Raw genomic sequence first — 6,000 nt, 5'->3', positions numbered from 1 at the left:
CTTTTGTGGGCGCGTTTCATGCCGCGCGAGGTACGGTAAACAGTAAAGCCATCATAGAAGATGACCCGGCGGTGTTGGCAAGCTCCGTTTGCCTGGAGAGTTGCCCGAGTCGGCATACATGTGCTATGATTTCGATCACGATTCTAGAGACTTTGCGAGCGAGTCGTGGGTCTAGTGTGTCAGTTTTGAAAATGGTTCCACTAGCCGATGTGTTTTTATTATACATTATGTTATAGAGTCCTTACGCTTCACGATGAATTTAATTTGAGAAACGACGAGAAGATTTTGAAAATTTTACTATGTATTTTACTTTCATTTGATTTAAGAATCCGGAGAGAATATGTGAGTAATAAGAGTCACGGGTTAGAAACGGCTCGAATATGGGGTCGGGTGCCCATCACACCCTAGTAAGATCGGGGTGTGACACCTAGTGACTCCACTAAGGGCCATGGAAGATCTAGGACAACTCAATTATATCACACAGTTTACAAAATGAAGCCAAACAGTCTTGTTATCAGATTCCCTTGTAAGTACTGGCCAAAAGACATACCATGGACATATGACAAATGACAATCAAACAAATTTTCCCTAACAGCTTCAGACTTAAACCCAAGATCATAGAAAAAGTCTTTGTCTTTTACCACATTCTAATTCAAAGGAAAGGGTACACATTTCTTTATCCATCAGGATCAGGCCACATAAGGGGACAATGAACAGACTTCCACATCACCATTTTAGCCTTATAACCACTCTTTTTAAAATAATTCATCTCTCAACATCAAAAGGAAACAACATAGTGTACAGAGAAGACCTCACAAGGATAAGTTAAGCAATATTTGTAACTGGTGTACCAAAGATCCTATCATCCTTCTTTCTTTAATCCTTTACTTACCTATTATTGTAACTAGGTGGCAAGTTCTTAAAGAAAAGGTTTTCCTACACATAGAACTAGCCCATGGACCACACACGTAGCCAAGACTATCAACACTAAATTCCTTTTTATGCCTCTTTTATCAGAGGCCATATTCCATCTGCTAGGTGAGGACAAGCACATGGTAGTTATCCCCTTAACCAACCTATTAGACTAGATGATTTGCCTCCCCTGTCTTTTTATTAAACATAGGCCATCTTAAAGCTGCCCTGGACCTAACTAATTATAGCAACTTTCAGAGAAACCTTTTAGACTTAATCACATCACAGCCACTCACTCTACATGTTCTACTCAGAGGCAGTCTAACAGATTCCCATACTTACCACAAACAGAAATAACCAAACAAAAAGCGCAGCTAAGTGAGGCACCTTGGTCCAGTTAAAGCCCTTCCCCCCAGAATCACCCCCTTTTTTAAAACCTTTGTTTCAATATACATTATTGCAGCCCCAAAGTGCCAAGTTTTATCAAATGGGTAAGTTTTAGGTGAGACAATAAGAATCAGGCCAAACAAATTGCCAAGTAAAACAAGTGGGAATCCACAAAGAGAACACATGACATTTACCAGTTTTGGAATTAAAAAACCATTAGAGAACGGACATGGTCTGGCTAGGTCCAGCACATGAAAACTTCAAACTTTCAAACAGACCAAATCATTTAAGAGAAGACATGTGATACCAAAACTGGGTCCATTTCTTCTTAGATTTTTCAATCTTTCCAACAAGTATATGACCAGGTAAGACACTAGCAACCAGGCTGAGCTCCAACATGGTGAACCTTTACTATTTTTTGACACACAGCCACATCAAACAAGCAATAATCAGATTAGGTTCACCATAGGCAAGCTTAACTTTCCAATGACATTTGTGATCAAACAGGACAGACCATGATCAATTAGTTCAAGACATCAAACTCCCAACCAACATATAACCAGACAGGCCCTCACTCTTCCCCTGACACATGATGATCAAGCAAGACAAACTATGATCAACTGGGCTCAAGACATCAAACTCCCAACCAACATATCACCACATAAAACAAGCAATGAATAGATTAGGTAATCTACTTCAGAAAGACCTCTTGACCCTTCCCTTTATTAATCCCCAGACCAGGACAAGACTCCCAATGATGAATAACAAGACACAAGACAAATCAATTTACTCAAAAAAGCTTGTGACTTCAAACTTACCTCATGAACCTAATTTTTATTACATGAGACATACAGGACTAGACCATTCATGACTTCAATAGACCTCTCTTGACCTTAATTCATAACACAGGACTTATACTAAGCAATACACTGGCATGAACCCAAACCAGACCCTTACGTAGAACACTTAAAAATATTAAGTCAGTCATGACAAGACAGGAAAGTTCAGAAGGAAATCCACATTAAACAAAACTCTCTCAACTCAAACTACGGTCCCAAGCCACATTTAAAGGTTTTTAATCATAACTGAGCAGCCAAGGGTACAAGAGGGAAGCTAAGTGGAAATCTAAGTGAGGCAAGTTCATTAGCTTAGTATTATAGCCTAGGTTAGGTGTAAGAAAAAAAATTAGTGATACAAAGCATGAATAAAATCCAGACTAAGAAGCTGAGTCCAAACAATCTACTCAGTTTGAAAATTGTTCTATAACTCACGTGAGACTCCCTAAGTGAGCAAGAATGCAGACAAAGCTCAAAAGGGAATTACAACAAACACATCAGGTTGGAGCTTTGTTTTTTAAACCATAAGTAATTACATGGACTAGGCACAATACGGACACAAAACTAAAAAAGAAAAGGGATGAATCAAGGATATCGACTTAGACATCTTATCCTAAACCATACACACACACCTTAACTAGATATAGTGCAAGCAGAATCAAGATATAAAGGATGATAATCTAATACACTAACTCATACCCCATCATAGACCATACCATTATGCTACCTAAACACCACACAAAATAGGAACTGAGCATAAAGAACAATAACTACTTAATCTTCATCATAAACTCTCACATATTCCTATTAACTAAGCACAACATAAGCAGAATTCAAGTAAGGAAAACAATGAACTAAAAATGCTACCTTAAATAAAATCTCATCAACTAAACTAAACTAAACACAACACAAATAAGAAAACAATAAACTAAAATATTACCCTAACTAGAATCTTATGAACTAAGCATAACATAAAAATAAAAAAAGGCATTAAACTAAAAGGTATTTACCTTTTGTGAGTGCAACCGGGGCACAAGCGATGGATTAGGAAGCCTTTATGCTCCAACTCCCAACTCAGGCCACCACAAACACCAACAATAATAAAAATACGAATTTTAGAATTGGAAACTTAAAGAAAACTTAAGCTTAAAAATGAAATTTTTGACTTTGGAACTCTCAAGACTAAAATTGGCATATTTTCAGTCTATCTGTGGTTTTCAACTCCTTTTCTCAAATGAGAGGGGGTTTCTATTTATAGAAACCCAGAATGGCTTTGAAAACTACCACTACCGATGTGGGACTTGCAAATTTATGCAAATCCTACTCACAAACTCAAACATACGGTCCAGATCTATGGTACAACAATGAAATCAACGGCTTACAAGCCTCTATATTAACAACAACGACAGAAAAAATATAAAATGAAGAGATTGTACCTTTAATGGTTTGTTTGGCCCGATTTTGTGGAGAGAAGCGAAGAATTAAAGGCTTAACCTTCTCTCTTCACGCCATCAGTGTTGAGATGGGACGGGACTACGAAAAGAGGCAGGGTAGGTGGTGAACAGGAGGCAGCGCTAGGGTTCTGCTCCCTAGCCGCCTCTCCTCTCTTTATTTTCAAACAGAACCCTAGGGTCTTCTTTTGTTGAAACGGGTGGCGGAGTATAATACTCCCACCCCCCCCCCCCCCCCCCCCCCCCCCGCTCTAACTCTTAATGGACCGGGTCCCAGTCCTCTCTTTTTCTGAAACGTTGGGCCTCTCTCTATATATATACATATATTGTATATGCACCATGTATATTGGTATATACATGGTGTATATACATATACGCATAAAAGGTCGGGGAAAAATAAACTAATAGATAAGTAAAGCAAACTAGTTAATAGTCCATTAGGACTTAAATATTTGAAAACATGACTCATAAATGAAAATAGAAATCATTTTGCAGATACTGCTTTAGATTAACTAGATAAAAAAATCAAAATTAATCAACTATGCAAATGCCCATAGAATCAAGATTTAAAGGGTAAAATGGTCAATTCTTTTAATTACCCAAAATACCTTGGACAGTAATATGGAATAAAATCATCTATTAGTCTTATTTTTCCTTGATTTAATTAATGAGACATGATATGAAATAGGGTTTTCTTGCCCCCTTTGATTAATTTCAGTAATAAAAGAAAATTCTTTGAATATCATTAATTTCTACACAAATTAAAATTACCCTGGAGACTTCTTTATCAATTTTAAAAGGTGAGACATTATCCCAAATAGTTTCTTAAAAAAATTACCTAGACCCTTTAGGGTATGCAGCTGATTTTATTTGTTGTCCAAGGACTCCGAGCACTTAAAATAAATTACGGGAGGTCAAAAATTAGGTGTCAACATAGATCACCTATTTGATGATTCGAGGTTGGTAGAATCTAAGCTAATAGGACCAGATTTTATCCAGCAGGCAGTTGATAAGGTTAAGCTTATTCAGGAAACGCTATTGGCAGCCTAGAGTCTCCAGAAGTCATATGCAGATAATCGACGACGAGATTTGGAGTTTCAGACAAACGACTGGGTATTCCTGAAGGTATCGCTGATGAAGGGCATGATGGAATTGGTAAGAAGTGCAAGCTTAGCCCTCCGTACATTGGGCCTTACAAGATTGTACACGAATTAAGCCAAGTGACCTATGAGTTAGATCTACCTTTAGACTTGGAGTCCGTACATCGATCTTCCATGTGTCCATGCTTCGTAAGTGTATTGGAGATCTTTCTAGAGTTATACCTATTGATGATTTTCAGATTACAGAGCAACTATCATATGAGGAAGTCCCTAATGCCATCTTGGATCGACAGGTTCGAAGGTTGAGAACAAAAATGTGGCACTGGTAAAGGTGCTTTAGAGAAATAAGAATATTTAGGAGATGACTTGGGAAGCTGAGGAAGATATGAAGTCTAGATATCCTCATTTGTTTACGGCTTCAGAGAAGATGCAGACTACAACACAATCATCTTCAGGTATGTATTATTTATTAGCTACTCTTATTGGTCGTGTAGGGCCATTTTTGTTATCAATTGTTGTGGACCCATGTGGCATTGTATGGTTTGGGTTGTTGTGTGGCACTTTGTTAGTGGTATAGTTACAGAGGAGACTCTGCCAAAATTTCTATAGGATTCGTGAGAGTTTAGCATTCGAGGACGAATGTTCTTAAGGGGGGAAGGATGTTACACCTCATAAATTTGCATCGTTTGTGTTGTAAGTAAACTAACGTAAGCCCAAAGAGGCCATGGAACTGCTATAAGGTTAAGGAAGTTCTTTAGCAAGTGTTAAGTAAGTACCTAAAGGTTTTGGGATCAAGCAAATCGAAATATTACGTTTGTCAAAACTTTGGGAAAGTTTGGCAAAATTTTTAGACAAGATTTTCTTTGGTCCAAATTGAGGGAGGTTTATCTCCTAGAATATGAGGAGTTGTGGTGTGCATCACCTATCCAAATTGAATTTCTTTGAGTCTGGTTTTCGACTCAACAAACCGGTCGTTGATACGATAGCGAAGTAGGAAGTTGTGGGTGTTTTAAGACAGACTGCTCGGGTAGTGCAATTTGACGGACTGCAAAATAGTTCTGTGCCCCATCAAATAGCACACCCCCACCGCAAATGGTCACAGTGAGCCAATTCTTGGTGGCCAATTTGACGCCCGCAAAACTGTTTGACGGCCCGTCAAACTGGGAGTCAAAAATGAGGCGGTGGAGATTTTCCTTTTTGTTATAAATTAAAACCCACGACTTGAGGCTCATTATTTCACCAAATCAGATCCTTAGTGAATCTCCAAGCTCTCTCAACCATCCCTAAACATCCATAAACATCCCAAACTATTAC

Source organism: Lycium ferocissimum, chromosome 3, assembly GCF_029784015.1.
Source record: "Lycium ferocissimum isolate CSIRO_LF1 chromosome 3, AGI_CSIRO_Lferr_CH_V1, whole genome shotgun sequence".
In the NCBI taxonomy this organism is placed as follows: domain Eukaryota; kingdom Viridiplantae; phylum Streptophyta; class Magnoliopsida; order Solanales; family Solanaceae; genus Lycium; species Lycium ferocissimum.
This window is presented reverse-complemented; position numbering follows the sequence as displayed.